The following is a 22,186-nucleotide window of genomic DNA, read 5'->3' as shown; positions in this document are numbered from 1 at the left end:
GGAGTGGCAAGAGGTGGGAAGTTTAGTCCCACATGGAAAGTTGGGAGGAAGTTAGACCACCTTATAAGGTGGGTTGTTCCACCACTAGTAAGTGAGTGAGAATAGAAGTGTTACACGCGCGCTCCTCCTCCTCCTCGCTCGCCTTGTACGGGAGAGGGCGAATTAGGTTTTTGGGAAGCGCTCTGCGCGACTGCTCAAGCTCTTCATCACGGGTCGCCTTCCGTCCAAGTCGGGCGGTGCTGCCTACTGTCGTCTTCAACGCCGTCTACTTTGACCCGTCGTCCCTGTCATCAACAACGTTACTGCTGCGACATCATCTGCTACACCTCCATCGCCACCACCACCAGATCGGTACGTGCGATATATCTCGATCTGTTTAGCGATGGATGCTTTACTGTTTGTGCTGCTGCTACTCATGTTGATTAATGCATCTAGTATGTTCGAGTTTCACATGTTAGTAGTTGTTGTCATCATGTTTTATATTCTGGAATTAATCATGGAAATTGTGCCTAATTATCCAACAATCCAAAAACCTAATTGTAGGCAATTTCCTGAGTTAACAATGGCTGGTTTTTCCGATGCACTGAGGCCGGATAAGTTTACCGGTGTGCACTTTAAGAGGTGGCAAGTTAAGGCCATGCTCTGGCTTACTCATATGAAAATATTCGATGTTACTGATGGTTTACCTGAAGGAACTATATCTGACCAAGATCAGAACAAGTTCAAGGAAAACAATACTCTCTTCGTCGGATGCATTCTGAGTATTCTTGCTGATCGTCTGTGTGATGTGTACATGCACATAACAGATGGTAAAGAGCTCTGGGATGCACTGAATGCTAAATTCGGTGCAACCGATGCAAGCAGTGAACTGTACATCATGGAGAGCTTCCATGACATCAGGATGGTAAACAACCGTTACGTAGTCGAACAAGCTCATGAGATACAGTGCATTGCGAAAGAGCTTGAACTCCTTAAGTGTGCCTTACCTGACAAGTTTGTGGCTGGATGCATCATCGCTAAGTTGCCCCCTTCATGGAGGGACTTTGCCACAACTCTCAAACACAAGAGACAGGAGATATCAGTTGAAAATCTGATAGCATCTCTTGATGTTGAGGAGAAAGCTCGGGCTAAGGATAACTGCGAGAAAGGAGAGGGTCGGTCTAGCGCCAACATGGTGCGGAAGAAACCCTACAGCAAGAACAAAGGGAATAACAAGCCCTCCTTCAATAAGCCTATGAAGACTACAACCTTCAAGAAGAAGAAGATGATAAACAAAGCAGATCTGAGCTGCTTTAGCTGTGGAGAGGCTGGCCACTTTTCTAAGGACTGTCCAGAGAGGGCGGACCGCAAGAAAAAGGCGAGGCAAGTCAACACGGTGACCGCTAGCAATGCTCGATGGGTACGGTAATCTCTTTACTTGTTCTTTCGGTATTTCAATCTCCATGTTGGTGGATTGATACAGGTGCTAATGTTCATGTGTGTGCTTGACATATCCATGTTCACTTCTTACCAGGTCGCCCGGGATTCTTCCGTCTTGATGGGGAATGGATCACATGCTTCGTTCGTGGTGTTGGCACGGTAGATCTGAAGTTCACTTCGGGGAAGATCGTGCAGCATGTCCCTACTATGAACAAGAATCTCGTTAGCGGCTCCCTTCTATGCAGAGATGGGTTTAAGGTTGTTTTAGAGTCGAATAAAGTAGTTGTTTCCAAGTTTGGACAATTTATTGGTAAAGGCTATGAGTGCGGAGGGTTGTTCCGCTTTTCGCTTTCTGATTTCAGCAATAAGTCTGTGAACCATATTTGTGGCAATGTTAGTGATGATACCAGTGTTTGGCATTCTCGTTTATGTCACATTAATTTTGGTTTAATGTCTCGGCTATCCGAGTTTAAGTTTAATTCCGAATTTCACCATTGCCAAAGGTTCTAAGTGCCATAGTTGTGTGCAATCAAAGCAACCTCGGAAGCCTCACAAGGCGGCCGAGGAGAGAAACTTGGCACCTCTAGAACTCATACATTCTGATCTATGCGAGATGAATGGTGTGTTGACAAAAGGTGGAAAGAGATATTTCATGACATTGATTGATGATGCGACTAGATTTTGCTATGTTTATTTGTTGCGAACTAAAGATGAAGCTTTAGACTACTTTAAAATTTATAAGGCCGAAGTTGAAAATCAACTAGAGAGAAAGATCAAGCGTCTTAGGTCGGATCGTGGTGGCGAGTATTTTCCTAAAATCTTTGATGAATTCTGTGAGGAACATGGTATCATTCATGAGAGGACGCCTCCCTATTCGCCCCAATCAAACGGGATTGCCGAGAGGAAAAACCGCACGCTGACTGACTTGGTGAATTCCATGTTAGCCACTGCTGGTTTATCAAAGGCATGGTGGGGGGAGGCTTTGTTGACTTCATGTCATATCCTGAATAGAGTTCCTAACAAGAATAAAGATAAAACCCCTTACGAGGAGTGGTGCTGGGAGAAAACCATCACTTTCGTATTTGCGCACATGGGGATGTTTGGCGAAAGTCAATATTCCAATTACTAAGAAGCGCAAACTCGGACCAAAGACAGTGGATTGTATCTTTCTAGGTTATGCTCCTCGGAGTGTAGGATATAGATTTTTAGTAGTTCAATCCGAGGTACCTGATATGCATGTTGATACTATTATGGAATCTCGTGATGCAACATTTTTTGAGAATATGTTTCCTATGAAAGATATGCATAGCATTGCTAGAATTTCTACTGAGATAATTCTTGAGTCTAGTACATCTAATGAGTATTTTGAACAATCACATGAGAATGTTACTGAGAAGGATGACAATGAAGCTCCTAAACGGAGCAAGAGACGAAGGATTGAAAAATCCTTTGGTGATGATTTCATTGTGTACCTTGTGGATGATACTCCCACGTCCATTGCGAGAGGCATATGCATCTCCAGATGCAGATGACTGGAAAGAAGCTGTCCATAATGAGATGGACTCGATTCTTTCTAATGGAACTTGGGAGTTGTCAGAACGACCCCATGGATGCAAGCCTGTAGGCTGCAAATGGGTGTTCAAGAAGAAGCTAAGACCTGATGGTACTATTGAAAAGTACAAGGCGCGGCTTGTAGCGAAAGGCTACACACGAGAGAGAAGGCGAAGATTACTTCGACACCTATTCACCTATCGCTAGACTTACCACCATTCGAGTACTACTATCAATGGCTGCCTCCTATGGTCTTATCGTTCATCAAATGGACGTAAAGACAGCTTTCCTTAATGGAGAGTTGGAAGAGGAAATCTATATGGATCAGCCTGATGGGTTTGTAGTAAAAGGTGCAGAGAGAAAGGTGTGCAAATTGCTGAAATCTTTATATGGCCTGAAACAAGCACCTAAGCAATGGCATGAGAAGTTTGACAGAACTTTAACTTCTGTAGGCTTTGTTGTCAATGAGGCTGACAAGTGCGTTTACTATCGCCATGGTGGGGGCGAAGGTGTTATACTATGTTTGTATGTGGATGATATTCTGATCTTTGGTACAAACATGAAAGTAATACACGAGGTCAAGTCTTTCTTGTCAAAGAGCTTTGATATGAAAGATGCGGGAGAAGCTGATGTGATTCTGAACATCAAGCTAATTAAGAACGAGAGTGGGATTACTCTAACGCAATCCCATTATGTTGAGAAGATCTTGAGCCGGTTCGGCTATATTGATAGCAATCCTTCTTCAACACCTTATGATCCCAGTGTGACACTACGCAAGAACCGAAGGATTGCCATAGATCAATTGAGATATTCTCAGATCGTTGGCTCACTCATGTACTTAGCGAGCGCGACTAGACCCGACATCTCTTTTGCTGTTAGCAAGTTGAGTAGGCTCATGTCAAACCCGGGTACTAATCATTGGCATGCACTTGATAGGGTCATGCGCTAACTATGTGGTACAATGAGTTATGAGATTCACTATTCAGGGCACCCAGCTGTGCTTGAAGGATATAGTGATTCGAATTGGATCTCAGATGTAGCTGATCTGTACGCCACAAGTGGGTATGTATTTACCTTTGGAGGTGGCGCGAGTATCATGGAGATCTTGCAAGCAAACCATATTGACGAGGTCAACTATGGAAGCAGAACTTACTGCTTTAGACACAACCACTGTTGAATCAGAATGGTTGCGTGAGCTCTTGATGGACTTGCCTGTGGTTGAAAAACCTGTTCCGGCAATCCTTTTGAATTGTGACAATCTGTTGACTGCCAAAACCCACCGGCGGGCAGCGGCCTTGTCAACACTGTAGAGCCGGGGGGAGCCTAGAGCTGCGGCTGGCTGAGACCCCTCCGAGCGACGGCCCGCAATGCTCTTCTGGTCACACGCGGCGTTGCGAAGTGCAAGGGCGTGCCACCTGACCTATACCTGGTCAGGAAGGTGATGAGAGTTGCCTCGCTTAGTTTCCTGCAGGGCATACATGTAAACATTAAATACGAGCCTCGATCGGCTCTCGGGTTATCTCGTGAATCGGCTCAAAGAGCCGATCCACCCATGATCCGTACGGGGTGCACGAATACTTGGTGGTCCTGCTTGATCAAGATGAAGCTAATGAGATCTACGACGATTTAGGGTTTTCACCGCATAACCGGATCATCCTACTCCAGGTTGGGCCTTGCGGCCACGCACGGTGCTCGTAAGCCGATCCTAAACAAGGCCAAAAAACCAACACGAAGTTGATCCTAGGAACATCCCGTTTAGGACTTGCGAACGCCACCCTACGTGCCACCGGATCCTCCCCCCATTGTAAGGCCAAACTATTGCGGATATTAAACTAATCCTTGTAGAACAAGGAGCAATCGTAACGGATCAGATCTACTAAATAATGATCAAGCGGGTGCCGCCCCCACACCTGAGATAGGCGTGAGGACGGCTAGATATGCAAGGGTTGCACTACGTAAGCATGCTTAAACGAAGAACAATGCTAACCCTAACACATCTAATGATAACTACGTTGCTCGCCATCAAAAGCGCTTCAGTACGAGCAACGCATGAACAACGTGGGGCTTGTGCTGCCTAGATCGCAAGGCAGCATGTCGCTTACCTGATAGAAACCCTCGAGATGAAGGAGTTGGCGATGCGCCGAGATTGGTTTGTTTTTGGGGTTGAACGTGAGTTGTTGTTTATTCCATAAACCCTAGGTACATATTTATAGTCCAGCGGACTCTCTAATGCGGGCGTGCACCAAACCGTGCACGAATAAGACTCTATCTCTAAACTAAAATACGATCTAATATGTTACAGATACACGGGCAATTAAGCCCAACAGGCCGATTCATATAATTCTCCACGTATATTTCCTTAAGCCCATCTTGACTGCGGCCCACCTCTGACTCGGTTAAATTTTGGTGATAACACATGCCCCCCTGGTTTTGGAATTGGTAATTCCAAAATCACTCTGCTTTCCTTCGTCGGGTCATGTCGTGGCGGAACCGTCGCGGTATCCCTCATGATGATGCCTTGCCTTCTCAACTTCTCCGCGTGACCCGGCAGTTTTTTTTTTCTTTTAGGCACCACTACCTCGGAAACTCGCTCGTGGCATTGAATTTCCACTATATCCTCCTTTGATTTAACCGCTACGAACAGTCCTCCTTTGTATCTCCTCCGCATTAGCACTCCAAAAAACCCTCCCAGCCACCATGTCTTCCTCCTCCTCTCGCTCCATCGGATCTTGCTAGCCAATCCTCCACGTCCCGTGAGCCGACGCCGGAGTACGACGCGGCGGCGGTCCACGCAGCCAACACCCGCCGCGCCATTGCGGCGGGGAGGAATCGGACCATGACTTCTCCATCCGGTCCGAGGACGACCAGTCCTTGACGGACGGGGAGAGCGACCTCCGCTTCCTCGCTGTTGGGGAAACGGAAGAAGGGAGTGACGACGACGGCTTCTCTCGCGACACCTCCCCCGGGGAGGAGGAGGAGCGAGGAAGAGGAGGAGGAGGACGACGACGAGGGCTCCTCCGACGAGCCGCCGGCCAAGCGGTTCTGCCCTTGGCCGGGCAATCGAGCGACTTCGACAGGCGATGAGGACGACGACGACGAAGAAGATGAAGACAACGAGGGCCCGGTCGGCGGCCATTGGAGCGACGACGAGCCCGCCGGGAGCAGCGCCGATAGTGGCGATGCCGGCGACGACGAAGGCGGTGATGACCCATAGATAGGACCTCTAGAATAGGGCCGGTAGTAGTAGATGGGGCAATGGATCCCCTAGTATTCCCTTTTGAGAGCAATTAGCTCCTTATGTAAGAAATCTCCTCTTAATCAATGAAGAACTTTTCCCCAATCTTGATTTTGCCGATTCCTTTTAATTGAGCCGATTCTCCCTTCTACTGACCTTGCCGATTCGTCCCCTTCGCCAATGCGTAATGAGCCGATAACAACGCATCGGTCCTTCAACGAGCAATCTACCGAGGCTCGTTGCCCCCGAGTCTCAGCCAAGGTAAAGAAGAGCTGCATGGACCTAGGCTCGATCATGTCTGAGGGAGCTCCTTATGCCGAGCTAGCCGATTTAAATACACATCGGCTTCCCAAAAAACGGAGAGCCCTCAAGGTGAGCTGCCCCCCGAGTTTCTTCAGTTCCTGCCGGCCAGATAGGCTCCCTGACATTGATCTGACCATTGATCTGATCCGCGCGCCCATGCTGCTCCTGACATTGTCCTTGAAGAAATCTCCCTTGAGTCGATGGCCATGCATCGGCTTTCATGTCCTTAAGTCGATGCCTGCTGCATCGGCTGTGTTTTTTTTTTTTACGGCCGACCTGTGCATCGGCCCCCATATTCCAATACCCATCAACAAAAGATGAGACGCTTCTGTTGCATATCCTCGTATTTTCATATACCTGGGTGCCCCCCCGAGCCGATTCTGTCAAGAAAATTGATGGTATCGGCTCTGTTGGATAACATGTTAAACCCAGGCAGAAAGGTAGGTGAGGATAATTTTGGCCGATTGCTGGAATCGGCCTCCACGTTGCTTGCTCGTTGAAGGTTTTGTAAGTTCCCTTCGTAAATTTTTTGGGGCCGATCACAAGGATCAGCCTCTCCTGGTTTGCCCATTGGTTTGATCTTGCTACTTGGTCAAGCTGGATGAAACCAACCCAACCTCCGACTTGATGCGCCTGTCTGTCGTCCACCTTGTGTGCTCCTTAGAGTCGTGGAGCGCTACGCTCTGTCGGCAAGACGAGTACCATGTTTGTGCCAGCCGATGTCTCATCATCGGCTTTCCTCTGTTTAGGGCACCACTCCATTTTCCGTGGACGACCCTCTTCATCCAGGGTTCGCTGAACCTTTGCAGCCAGATCAGGTCGTGCCTTTCTTAGCGTATGCCGGTACAACCTTTCGGCTTCCTCCGGGCCGCGCAATCGCTGAACCCCGCGCTTCTGGGAACGGCTGAGTCCGTCAGGGCACCACCTTGGCCGGTGGTACCTGTCTTCTTCCACTTCTCCCTCGTCTTCTGAATCTTCAAGGTCTGCCCAACGAGGTGACTCAGCGCGTTCGCCTTGTGACGGGAGAGGCCCTAGGCGCTCGAACACAGACACGTTGGCTGCCTCCTTCTTTTTCCGATTGCATTCTGGGCAATTGCCGATTGTGGGCAATCGGCTCATTCCTGAATCCCAGCAGTGTCTGAAGAAGGGGCAGTCCCAATGCCTGGCGTTGTTGTCTTGCTCCCTTGATGCTTCCGTGGCATAGCGCTCGTGCTCCTCCTTATCGTGATCCTGCCGACGATATCTTCTGGCTTCTCTAGCCAAACGATCTCCCCTATCATCGTAATTGGGTCGCCGGCGTTGGTCATACTGGCTAACATATTTGTTGAGGAGGTGATCAGAGAGGGGTCGCTGATATCTTATATTCTTCACCTCTCCCTCTGTGACATAGCGCTTGCCATCATGACGGAGCCGATCGCGTGGAGCGGCCTCTTCCGTATCCTTGCTGTGAGAGCAGCTGCCCTCATCTCCATCTTTGCCGAGTGGTTTCCGGTGTCCTACCATGTTGATGCTGAACGAGGGACTCGGCTGGCAACCTTCAGGGTAGGTGATTTCTACCATGTTAACGGCGGGGAAGGGTTGGGTGTCGACTTTCATGGCGTACTGGTTGAAAATTAGCCGCCCCTTCTCTATCGCCGCTTGGATGTGCTGACGCCACACCCGGCAGTCGTTGGTGGCATGGGAAAGCGAGTTGTGGAATTTGCAGTACGGCTTTCCGTTTAGCTCTTTCGCCGTGGGGAACTTGAGACCTTCGGGAACCGTCAACCTGTTTCTCCTTGAGCAGGAGGTCGAAGATTTGTTCGGTCTTGGTCACGTCAAAATCAAATCCCCCGGGCGGCCCCGGTGGCTTTACCCATTTGCAGGCCACGGGGTTCCTCCCCGAGTCCACTCGGCCACTGCTATCTCTTGGCCTCCCGCAGGCACTTCATCCTCCTCCGTATCGACCATGACTACCGCACGCTTGAACTTGTCTTGGTACGAGGTCGGGGTGGCGTTGTTCATATGCCGATAGTTTCCGAACCATGTGCGCCGGCCGAGGGATAATCTGCTTGGGAGGCCATGTCCTTGAGCTGTGTTGCAAGGCCCAGCTACCGCCAACTCGATCGCTTCCTTTTCGGTTATACGAACCGAATAACATCGGTTCCTAAGATTCTCGAAGCGCCTGGATGTATTCCGTCACCGTTTCCCCGCGCTTCGACGTAGTTGTGCTAGATCGGCAATGCCGGACTCGGAAGCTTCGAATGGTATTGCATATGGAACTCGTTCTTCCAATTGCTTCCAAGACCGGATGGAGTTCGCTGGTAGAGAGGTGTACCATCCAAAAGCCGATCCCGTGAGGGACTGTGAAAAGAGCCTCACGCGTAGCTGATCCGACACCGAAGCCGGTCCTAGTTGAGCCAAATATCGGCCGACGTGCTCGATGGAGCTGGAGCCATCCGATCCACCGAATTTGGAGAAGTCGTGGAGCCGATATTTTGGTGGCAGCGGGATCATCTCGTAATCGTCGGGGTACGGCTTGGAATAGCCGACCGCCCTTCTTTTCGGCATCATGCCGAACTGGTCTCTCGGTATGGTACCGATCCGATCCGCCGTGCTGGCCGTAGGAGTTGCACTCGAAGATTCGCCGGGGTGGCGTACTTGGCCTGCCACGTTTGCTTTTCCGGCTCCGAGCCAGCCTGCAGGAGCCGGGCTCGGGAGTTTCGTCGGTGTGGCGTATTTAGTTAGCCACGTCCGCTCTCGTCGCCGACGTTCCTCCTGTCTTCGCCGGAGTCCCCGATGTTGTGGCCTGGTTCGTGAGTGCCCGGTCACCACAATCCGGCACATACATGCACGCGTATCCATGAGGGATCTCCTTAGGCGCCTCCATTAAGAACCGGTAGTCACCGGGGTCGCCACCGATCCTGTAGACGAGGAATGCCGGTGTAGTCGGCACTTCAGCGAGTGCTGCCAACGCAAATGGCAGCGGCGGACGGGACTGGAATGGCAACTCTCCTTGATGCGTCCCGAGAGCTGGTCCTGACGGCGAGTACTGGTGGCTCATGATCTCTTGGATCACGCGCAGAGCGACACGCTCCAGCACGTTGACCAAGTTCTCAGAGTGACGGTGTAGCGAGTGAGCCACCGAGTAGTTGATCTCCTCGCCGCAGCACCCCGGTGCGTTCCTCCGACGGGGCGGAGAGATCTACCCCATCGAGTGCACCTTCGGTGAGAACCCCTTCCATCCGATGCCACCGGAACGGGTTCTCCGAAAAGAGCCGATGAGGTCGGCTTCGAGGGTAGCCTTGATCTCGTTGTATTGCTTCTTGAGGTCATCGGGCAGATCCTCGTAGGTGATCGGCGTGCCGTCCGCCATCTCGGATGTAGATGGCGATGTGGTTGATGCAGACGATTGTCCCACCGGGCGTGCCGGAATGTGTTGATCGCCAAAACCCACCGGCGGGCAGCGGCCTTGTCAACACTCGTAGAGCCGGGGGGAGCCTAGAGCTGCGGCTGGCCGAGACCCCTCCGAGCGACGGCCCGCAATGCTCTTCCGGTCACACGCGGCGTTGCGAAGTGCAGGGCGTGCCACCTGACCTATACCCGGTCGGGAAGGTGATGAGAGTTGCCTCGCTTAGTTTCCTGCAGGGCATACATGTAAACATTAAATACGAGCCTCGATCGGCTCTCGAGTTATCTCGTGAATCGGCTCAAAGAGCCGATCCACCCATGATCCGTACGGGGTGCACGAATACTTGGTGGTCCTGCTTGATCAAGATGAAGCTAATGAGATCTACGACGATTTAGGGTTTTCACCGCATAACCGGATCATCCTACTCCAGGTTGGGCCTTGCGGCCACGCACGGTGCTCGTAAGCCGATCCTAAACAAGGCCAAAAACCAACACGAAGTTGATCCTAGGAACATCCCGTTTAGGACTTGCGAACGCCACCCTACGTGCCACCGGATCCTCCCCCCATTGTAAGGCCAAACTATTGCAGATATTAAACTAATCCTTGTAGAACAAGGAGCAATCGTAACGGATCAGATCTACTAAATAATGATCAAGCGGGTGCCGCCCCCACACCTGAGATAGGCGTGAGGACGGCTAGATATGCAAGGGTTGCACTACGTAAGCATGCTTAAACGAAGAACAATGCTAACCCTAACACATCTAATGATAACTACGTTGCTCGCCATCAAAAGCGCTTCGGTACGAGCAACGCATGAACAACGTGGCTTAGTGCTGCCTAGATCGCAAGATGCGATCTAGGCAGCATGTCGCTACCCGATAGAAACCCTCGAGATGAAGGAGTTGGCGATGTGCCGAGATTGGTTTGTTTTTGGGGTTGAACGTGAGTTGTTGTTTATTCCATAAACCCTAGGTACATATTTATAGTCCAGCGGACTCTCTAATGCGGGCGTGCACCAAACCGTGCACGAATAAGACTCTATCTCTAAACTAAAATACGATCTAATATGTTACAGATACACGGGCAATTAAGCCCAACAGGCCGATTCATATAATTCTCCACGTATATTTCCTTAAGCCCATCTTGACTGCGGCCCACCTCTGACTCGGTTAAATCTTGGTGATAACACAATCAAACTGTAATTGTCAAAGTGAACAATTCTAAGGATAATGCGAAGTCATCAAGACACGTCAAGAGACGTTTGAAGTCTGTCAGGAAATTGCGAAACTCCGGAGTAATAACTGTTACATATATTCAAACGGACAAAAACCTGGCAGATCCCTTTACAAAGGGACTATCACGTAATGTGATAGAAAGTGCATCGAGGGAGATGGGTTTGAGACCCGTTGATGTTACGCCATAGTGGTAACCCAACCTTTGTGATCGGAGATCCCGTGAATTAGGACCTGGGAAGAACAAACTAGTGGTTTAATTGAGGAGAGTATTATGTAACCCTCTCTATGTGAAGATGCACAACTCTCAATGGCTGTAAGGCAGGTTGGCAACAAGCCTTAATGTGTTTATGTTGGCTATTTTAGCAAAGGTGCTGTCCTACAGAGCATTCTTGAAATAACACACCTATATGAGTCCGATTGTTAAACGTCGCAATCTATGAGATTTGGGTGATCTCTAGTAAACTCATGAAGAGACCACGAAGTATGACGCATATGCTTCACCCGAGGGGTAGGCTACTGGCAGCCATGTACTGGTCATGACTTTGAGTGAAACCCTGTTCACGCAAAACTTGCAATTCAAGGCTTAGTCCATTGTTCAAGTGTGAATGGATGTAGCTTAAGGTTCTAGGCGGAAGTTCAACTTAACAGTCTCCGCTGAAACACTGGTATATAAACAAGCAGTGAGTATTGGTAAATCTCTAAATGGGGATTTGAGATCTGGTGGGGGATTGTTGAAATATTGGGCCTGCACTTAGTGGCCCAAATTAGATTTCAGTTTTTCCTATAAATCTCAAAGCCCACATAGTGGCAGCCTTGTGAGTTTGAGCCCAAGTTGGTGGCAGCTCACTAGGGAGTGGCAAGAGGTGGGAAGTTTAGTCCCACATGGAAAGTTGGGAGGAAGTTAGACCACCTTATAAGGTGGGTTGTTCCACCACTAGTAAGTGAGTGAGAATAGGAGTGTTACACGCGCGCTCCTCCTCCTCCTCGCTCGCTCGGCTCGTCTCGACTCGACACGACACGACACGTCACGTCACGTCACGACGCGCCGCGCCGCGCTCGTGGTGAGTGGATTGAGCCTCTCCGAGACTTTCCTTACTTTTTGCAGCTCAGGAAAACGAACAGAGTCCTAGACGGACGCGTCGCAGTTAGTCGGTTCGGGTCGCTCCCGGATCGTGGGCCATCTGTAACCGACTCGAAACGTTCGTGCGACGTGGGTGTGGCCCACGTTGCCTAGGGTTTCCCGAGCCTATATAATCTCCTGCCCGGCTACCGCAGAAATACATCTAATACACGAGTTAGGGTTTCCACCTCTCTCTGCTTGTGCCGCCATCGTAGCCTACTCCATCCCGTGAGCCGACGTGCATCGGCGAACGGGAGAGCAGGTCTCCGGAACCGCTCGTCCTTGCGATCCTGTACGGGAGAGGGCGAATTAGGTTTTTGGGAAGCGCTCTGCGCGACTGCTCAAGCTCTTCATCACGGGTCACCTTCCGTCCAAGTCGGGCGGTGCTGCCTACCATCGTCTTCAACGCCGTCTACTTCGACTCGTCGTCCCTGTCGTCAACAACGTTGTCATCAACAACGTTACTGCTGCGACATCATCTGCTACACCTCCACCGCCACCACCACCAGATCGGTACGTGCGACATATCTCGATCTGTTTAGCGATGGATGGTTTACTGTTTGTGCTGCTGCTACTCATGTTGATTAATGCATCTAGTATGTTCGAGTTTCACATGTTAGTAGTTGTTGTCATCATGTTTTATATTCTGGAATTAATCATGGAAATTGTGCCTAATTATCCAACAAATCAACCATATCCTCATCACTTTGATCCAAAACAACAAGAAGCTCAGCCGCTCCTTGAAGCATTGGCATAGCATACGGCAGGTATTTCTCAAAATTTTCACCAATGGCAAGAGCAATGTCTCCAAAGCATGAGAAAATTGGAGGTTTCACAGACCTGTTTAGCTGTGAGTTTGACAGATCCTTGAGGAGAACGGTCATAATTCCATCGCAGAAGGGCAAAATCTTATCTTCCAGGGCACGGCAAATATCACCAACCACCCCGACAGAGATGGAGCATACTTGGTATTCTTCATAATTCTGCAAGCCTGCTTCAAGGTACTTGAAAAACTCAGGCATGTATTTCACAAAATCTGGACCAGTGGCATAAGCAAGAGCACCAATGGCAAGCATTGCTTCTTCATGTACAGTAGCACTGTGGCAAGCAAAGACGCGGAGGAACAGCAACATCAACTGATCAGCAGTCTGGGCAATTATGGACTTTGCATCTGAGCTGCTCAGTTTCTGGATAATGACCTGCAATACCCCACACAGCAAAGCCTGCAGATCGCTTTGCTTCTCCTTGTCACCTGATGTATATATTTGGCGATCAAATGTAAGAGCATGTCTAACAGACCCCGTATATTTTCGCCCCTTAAAACACGAGTAAAGGGCCCTGTATTCACTTTTCGCCGGCTGAAAACTCAGACGAGCTAGCAGAACCCGTATCCCTAAACTGAAAAAGAGCATATTCCTAGAATATGCCAAATCATTTTTTTTTCTTTTTCCCCCTTCTTCCTCCTCTCCTTCTTCCTCCTCCAGCCGCACTGCCCCTGCCCCTGCCCCGCCCGACCGGCCGGCCGTTGCCCCCCGCCGCCGCCCCTGCCTGCCGCCACCGGCCTGCTGCCGCCCCTGCCCGCCGCCGCCCGCCGGCGCGCACGCCCGCCACGGCCCCCGTCGCCCCCGCCCACCACAGCCTCCGCCAGCCACCGGCCGTGGGCAGGCCGCCCCGCCCACCACGGCACCGTCTCCACCGCCCACCACGGCACCGTCTCCACCGCCCACCACGGCCGCCCCTGCCCGCCGCCACCAGCCCGCCGCCGCCCGCCGCCCGCCGCCCCGCCCGCCGCCATCGGCCGGCCGGCCGCCGCCCCCCGCCTCCGCCCGCCACTGCCTTGGCCACGACCGCCCTCGCCTGCACGTCCGCCCTCGCCCGCCACGGCCGCCCCCACCCGCCCCCGCCCGCGAGAAGACCTGCAGGCACTGCAGCGCGGCAGCCACGGATGCTCGGCGGCGCGGCGGAGGTGGTCGCACGTTTCTCCAGCGGGGCTCCATGGCGGAAGCAGTTGCAATTTGGTGAAAATTCAGCGCGCCACAGGTGAGGGGTTCGCCCTGTATTCAGCCTCCCACCCTATACTTGTAAGGGGCGAGGAGCCGCCTCGTAGCCAAAACTGTAAAAAATTTACGGGGTTGGGCGTTTTAAGGGGTCTGTTAGACGGCCGGGTAGAGCTCTACCCCGTATATCGGCGGTTATTTTACGGGGTTGGGCGTTTTAAGGGGTCTGTTAGACATGCTCTAAGGTTCAATCTCCTCATGATCTCCTGTAATAACTGCCCTATGATGCTTGCAGTTTCAGGTATGTTGCTGACTCTAACAATCTCACTCAGTGCTTCATAAGCAGATGAACGAAGCCTGATATGGGTCATATCACCACGATCCGCAGCAGTAAGGAGAGCAGCTAGAATATTAGGAAGATAAGGTGTAAGCAAAGATGAGACCGCCTCTGCATCTTCATAACCTTGGGCAAGGAAATATATGGCTCCACAGACTTTCTCGGCCACATTTGGAACATCCTTGCTACTCTCTAGCAACACAGTCATGATACGAGGAAGGTTCGCATTTGATATGATTGGATTAGTACTGCATGGAGAATGCAAAAGCTCAAATACTCGCCCAAGAGTCCATGCAGTAGTGTCCTTTACCTGGCTGTTTGGATCATTCATTGTGTTGAGCAAAAAATCAAGTCCAGCTTGTACCAGGGGAGCAAGTTTCTCAAGGGAGGGGCCATCAAGGATAGAACCAAATGCAAAAGTGGCCGCCTCACGACAACGCCAATCCGGCTTTGTGATGTTAGCTTCCACAAACGGCATCACAAGAGAGACAATTGCATCGCCAACAGTTCTAGCAATAAGTCCAAGGCACGTTCCACCACTCATGGAAATGTTCCAAGCATTATCATCTTGCTCTTGATCTTCCTCTTGCTTTAACAGAGTTTCTAGCAGCATTGGAACAAGTGAAGGGAGAGCCTTTTCAATGAAGCGATAATTTACAGTTGAGTTGGCATCATCAGATCCCTCATATTCCTCTTGGAGTTCTATCTCTTCCTCACAAATAGTGCTCCAGAACTCAACAGCTTGAAGTGCAACTGGTTCCTCATCTCCTTTTACAGCATTAGCAGTCAGTTTGAATATAGTTTGCATATAAGGAGATAAGTGCACATAATATGTGGATGCGATGGCAACAAGGCATTCATAGGCTGCTTGCCAATTTTGGTATGGTGAGTGCAGGCAGCATCCAAACGTGCCCTTAAATACAGGCAAGGCAATAATGCCTCCAAATGTAGGCTGATTTTGATTGGATTTTTTTTCTTTCCGAACGTGAGCTATCACATAATATACCTGGGTGAGGCCCCTAGCAACCGGGGCCGTGCGGCCGCTCCGGTTGCACCAGCTCAGCGTCGGGCCTGGCTCATGCGCAAGAATATGGCGGCAGCTGCCGTTTGTTTATTTAGTTGAAAGATATGTTACGTGAATCAAAAGAAAACAAATGACCACAACCTTGCTAGTTTTTTGCTAGGGAGATTAGTTGGGCAAATAAAATGAAAGGAATAGCAAAGACCATGCTAGTCTTCTGTTCGCAAGTGAGCTCTTTTACCGTACCCTGCAATGAATAAGAACCCTCCCATGGCTAGATCGAACCGTGCAGATCGAACAAAACCGCTGGACTTGGGCTCCCTGGCTCTATAGGGCTGCACTGCTGAAAGTTGAGCCACCAGTGTACCGGGTCATAATCAAAAACTTGTAGCCAACCGGGCTCGGTCTACCAGACCGTTCTCGAAGTTTCACCACCAAAAAAGAAAAATCCTCTACCAGCTAGGGTTCCGGCCGCCGCCGCGCGCCCGCATAGGCCTTTCTCTTCGTCCGGCTTCAGCAGCGACGACGGTGATTCGAAGCGGAGCTGGCGGTAGCTGCCATGCGCGGCCATGAAGGTGCAGGTGGCTGCACGGCCTAGCTGGTCGAGCACCGGGCCGAGGCAGCGGCGGAGCCGACGGTAGACGGCAAGCACGGCGATGAAGATGTGTGTGGCTGGGCGACCAGACGTCAGCGCGACGTGTTGGATAAAGAGTGCCTCTCAGGCGGCGTGCCTGGCCGACAAGGCTGCCTAGGGGTGGCGGCGGCGTTGGAGCGGCCGTAGAGGCGCCCAGAATCTCGAAGAGATGTTGACGTTGTGGAATGCTCCGTCGCCCAAAAGCTGCACGCACACCTCAAGCATGGCCTCTTCGCCGCAAGTTGGGTTGAGTGGCCTTGGGACGCCATCCCTGAAGAGAAAGAGCAGACTGCTTGCCCATGCCTCATGGTCGTCTGTCTTGTCGCGGCGTAAAGGTCTGGTGGATGACAGACTGGTGCCCCCACAGAGTTTCCAATGTCGTCAGTGATGCAGCTATGAGGCCGGGCCGCTGAAATCTGAGTATATGACTAAGGTAATGCTTCTGCCTCAATCCGTAGATATGTGGAGATGAAATGAAACCATCATGAACTGTAATTCAATTTCTGAATCGCATTGCTCAGTCAATTGTGAGTGTAAGGTACCTACTATGCTGGTTAGTTGACTTGGTTCCCATTCTGTGTGCTCTTTTGGTATACTGGTCGGCTCTGTATTTGTTCAGAGTTAATTATATATATGAACCAAGAACAGATCCCTGACCAAGAACCTTCAGCATTATGCAAATGCTAAAAAATAACAAGCAACTACCAATTTTTCAACCATCTATTTGCTGAATCTATGTTGACAACAGGGCTAGCACTAGCATTGATATTATGTACCTGAACTTTGTATTAGCACTTTTCAGTTTCTAGTTCTGCTATCAACATCAGGCAAAACGAAAAAATAAAACTATTCACAGTGTTTGCCACACGGAAAACTCATAATGTATCTGCACAAGGGTTCAATCAACTTGTACATTCAGTTTATAGTTCTGCTATCAGCTTCTAGGCAACACACAAAAATAAAACTATTACGGGGGTTTGCTGGGCTTTGTGAGAAACTCGAAATCGAGGTTGCTTTGAAGGGAAGCTCAGATTGTCTCATGTTGAGTTGATATGTTACATTTTTTTCGAAATGGAGGAATATCGCCCCAGCTTCTGCATCCAAGGGATGCACACGGCTTTTTTTATTAGATTATTCACAACACATTACATGAGCAATACAAAAGATCAAAGTCGAAGCCACCTCGCTAAACCTACAGAGGGGATGAAGGGGGTGACAATTCACCAACTCATATCATCCAAAAACCAAATGCCTTCCCAGGCCGCCCAATAGCAGATCCAGTCAAGCAGACTCTCAGCATACGCCAACGCACACGCCATAGAAGTTGCTACCGCCGTCTTCCTCGACTCCATCTTCAAGAGAGATCATCGCATTGACCATGCCAGGCCTGCCATCGATGCCGCCACGGCGCCAGACGACTCCACCATCCTGCGCATGTCCATCACACTGCATCCGTCCCGAGACCGACACAGCAAAAGCACACCGCTCCACCTCAGCACCACCGCCATCCGTTGTCTGCTCCGAAAACGATACCCCCAACAGGGAGAACGGCGTTGCGCGCTGCCATCGTCCGATCCGGGAGACCCGAGTCTAGGGTTTCCCCTGGAGCAGTCCAGGCGAAGAACGCAGACTGCAGAGACAATGCCTTCAACAAGGTAACGACGAAAGGCGCCGCCATCATCCGCCATGACCGAAGTTCGGGCCGGCTTTCACCGGCAGCTGCGCCTCGCCATCGGGAGCTAGTCGACGGATCGCAAGATCCGCCACGGCTAGCCACACAACTAGCTGATCTCCTCCGGCGAGAGAGAAGACCACCACAGCGGTGCCACGATCAGCGGCACCTGACGCCCGCCACCTGCCACCAGGTCGGCGCCGTCACCACCATCGCCATCCAGGGCCGATGTGTGTCTTCCTTTGTTATTTGGCAGGTCGGCAGGAGGCAGTAACCAGAAGCAATGTGGTTGACGGAGCTGACGGATTAGAGCAAGCTGTTGTCAGGATGCACGAGATGGCGAGAAGGGGGGTAGTCTGCGATTCAGAGGAGTTGATAGTGATGAAGATGTGTACTGAATGATGAAAAAGAGGAATAGTGGTATCCTGAAGCTGCGAACATATGTTGCTGGCCTTCCTTCCCCAGCCAGATTGCTGCTGCGTCATTGCCCTTTATGGTTTCCAGTAGATGTCTATCTCTAGTCATATGTTACCAGGTTGTCTTCAGATCCTAGTCTGGTCTCGTGATGTTGTGTTGCCGTACTGGTTGCAGCACAGGAAAACCTTTTATGTTCTTTCCCTTTTCTTTCTAGTTGTAAGACTACTTGTTTTGTTATTCTCTGGTAATGGAACCGGGCTCTCTGTTGAGAGGTGTTGAGAGTCATATAGAAAACAAATTACAGGGTTTGCCACTGGTGAAACTGGCAATGGAATCTGCATAGGGGATTGTTGTGGGTGAAATTTGCAGTGAAGTAGACAGAGCGGACTTTTTGTTTGGTTGTAATTGCCAATCAAGCATTTCCGCGTGATATGACAGAATGAACTTGCTAATCTTAACCGGCACATAGATAGAACGAACTTGCTAATCTTAACTAGGCAGCTTGCTAATATAATCTTAGTCGATCTCAGAGTTTTTTTTTTGTTGAAGATAGAGTATGTATTTACTTATGATGAGGTTTTCCGGATGAGTACGCTACAGCTAGGTAGCCGGGCAGACGACTGCCTAGTGGCAAGCGGGTGATTGTCGGAGTGTGCCGGGAGCAGGAACAAAGATGTTGTAGCTAGGGCAGGGCCGGCTATGTCGGTGGTGGCGGCAAGATGCACACAACGATCGCTGAGGCACAGGGCTGGCGTCTGTTGGCAACCTCGGTTGCAAATGGGCTGAGATCTTAGCCCATCGGTGAGAAGTTGTATACTGCTATCTGCAGTATAGGATACCGTAAAAACCCTCTCGCAAGATTAGTTGGACAAATAAAGGGAACAAATAGCAAAGACAATGGTAGTCTTCTGTTGGATTGTTTAGTTGGGCAAATCAAAAGAAACAAATGACTACAAGCATATGCTAGTTTTCATGTATTTTTGAATTCGTGTATATATAGTGGGTGCCATGACGTACGTGGTGAACTTGGCTTGCCTGCACAACACACAAATTATGCTGAGATGCTGTTTTAGATACCATCTTCATATAGTATATCGGTAACTAGGAACTGTAGAGAAATACAGATTAGGCCCAAGCCTCCGGCGACGGCCCAAGTTCCTAGTTACCGATATACTAGTCTTCTTATTTAATTTTCTATGCATACATTTATGATTTTTAAATCAAAACATTTATCGGGGCCGTTTTGGGAGCGCCGGTGTGGGAACAGCTCCCCCAAATAGAGGATGCAGTGCCGGCATTCCCCAAATGAAGGTGTCGGCGCCCCTGCCGGCGCTTATTTAGGGGTTGCTGGTGGAGATGCTCTTTGGTTTGTACACGTATGGAGTTCAATGGTTCGATTCTTGCCGGTCCTAATATTTTTATCTGCCTCTCTTTTATCTAGCTGGGCCAGCCCAAAATGTTGTTAGCAGCCCGCGAGCACCACCATGGTAGAAAAAAACAAAATTGCACGAATCACTAAGTAAAATCCAACGGTTTTACAGTTAACTAAGCATTAACCAAGTTCTCAGCTAGCTAAGAACTAGCAAATCCATTAGTTTATTTTTCTTGAAAGATATATTTTGGGAATAAAAAAATGACCACGACCTTGTTAGTCTTTTGCTCGGAAGATTAGTTGGGCAAATGAAAGGAAAGGAATAGCAAAGACCATGCTACTATGCTAGCTAGTCTTATGTTCCCAAGTTTAGTTGGCAAATAAAGGAAACAAATACCAAAGACCATGCTAGTCTTCTGTTCGATAGTTTAGTTGGGCAAATCAAAAGAAACAAAAATGACGACCATCCCAGCATATGTTAGTCTTCATGTATTTTTAATTCGGGTACAGTGGGTACCACATGACGTACATGGAGAACTTGGCTTAATGAAGCCAAGCACAGCACACAAGTTATGCTGAGATGCTGTTTTAGATGCCATTATCATATAGTATATCCGTAATCAGGAACTGTAGAGAAATACAGATTAGGATCGGATAACCACCTACTCCGAAAATATATATGAACGGATAACACCGTGGGTCAGTAGAATAAGGGGCTCAAAGATGATTTGATAAAATACACCAGCATTGCCTACGTATGGTTTGACACATATTGGTGAAATACACGAATTATGGCAGGACTCCAAATCGTTGCTTATCTTTACGCAAAAAAAAAATTGATGCTTATATTCATGCATGCATCATGTCTATAGTTCGGACTAATCGATGCATGCACTAATTAATGACATACTGCAGTTACTCCCAAACTTTCGTCAAGAAGAATGATAAAGCCAGAAAATATTACAAAATGACATATGATGTTGCTGGTATCCTAGCTACGATTGATTGGTGTACCCGTATTTGTTCTACTCCTCCATATGGTACACTGTAGATGTCGGAATGTTCATCTAAATTTGGATGCATCTATGTACTAAAAAATATCTAGATAGATTCGAAATTTAGACAAACTTTTAACATCAAAAAATGGACAGAGGTAGTACAAAACTTTATCACTGGAAATATTTGGTAGTACTATGCAAGCTCGAAACGCCGGCTGGAGCTCTTTAAAATTGCAGTACTATCCCAGCTTCAGATATAGACCCGCTATCCCAAACAAAACAACAACAAAATACATACTTTGAGTACTATAAATACGACCCCTCGTCTCCACATCTCTCCCACGCAGTAGAGACAAGGACAAAGATATTCCTCACAAGTTACAGACCAATAAACTCGAGAGCCATGGCCTTTCCTAACTTTGATCTGTCCCTGCTTTTGCTCTTCGTAGCCATGCCCTACTCTTCCCTTTCCCTCTCATGCCCAGCTACTTCTTGCGAATGTGAGCTTAGCCTGCAGTTGTACTTGCACCAGATTGTTCAAGGTCAACCAACACACAACCAGGTAGTAACAACTGAGACAAACGAGCCAGGCGGGTTTGGTATGCATGTTATTGTTGATTGGGCTGTGGTTGATGCAATTCAACCCAACGCAACAGTCATTGCCCATGCAAAAGGCCAGCTAGTGCGGGCTTCTGTAGGCTTTCCAGCCAGATATGTTAACTATTTCAGCGTCGTGTTCCAGAATGGCAGGTAACATATATAGCGTCGTATTGATTTTAATCAAATAGCACTCCGATTCTCTGATAGTACTGCAAAAACTTATACTATGTACTATCTGATTTTTAGTACTACTCAGTATGTCTTACCACTGTGCAAACTTACATATATAGGTTCAGTGAGTCCACACTTGAAGTGATGGGGAACTTTTATGATGATAAAAATGATGGCCAGATGGCAGTTGTGGGCGGTACCGGAGAATTTGTTTCAGCACATGGCGTCATCAAGTATAAAAAAGTCCAGGGCATTCCCAATGTGGAGAGTTACAGAGAGTTCAATATCAGTGCATCCTACCCTGCAACAAGTGTTAGTACTTCGCACTTGTTTTGTTCCTAGCATTCATACATGAGTTCAGCACATACTGTGTTTGCACGTGATAACATTAGCATGGTGAAAAACTGACTCGATCGAGTAGTGAATGTGATAATTACGTTGATAGTTGTGAACCCCTACTATTCGCATGCATGCTTGAAACACTTTCAACGGCCTATTTACTCGAGTCCTTTTGATATGCTTAAGAGTACTGGAGCACTATTTTCCATTCATGTTGGAGTGAACAATTCATCATTTTAATTTTGTAAGATACGCCAGTAAGAACATATTGTTTTTAATGTTTAGTAAAAAGAAGAACCAAATTAAAACCCAGCTTGTGCCTACTCCCTTGCTACTTCTGGCTAGTTTCCATCGAAACACGGGATGGGGGCTTGGAT

The sequence above is a fragment of the Lolium rigidum genome, chromosome 6, assembly GCF_022539505.1.
Source record: "Lolium rigidum isolate FL_2022 chromosome 6, APGP_CSIRO_Lrig_0.1, whole genome shotgun sequence".
Taxonomy (NCBI): domain Eukaryota; kingdom Viridiplantae; phylum Streptophyta; class Magnoliopsida; order Poales; family Poaceae; genus Lolium; species Lolium rigidum.
Note: the sequence above shows the minus strand (reverse complement) of the source record.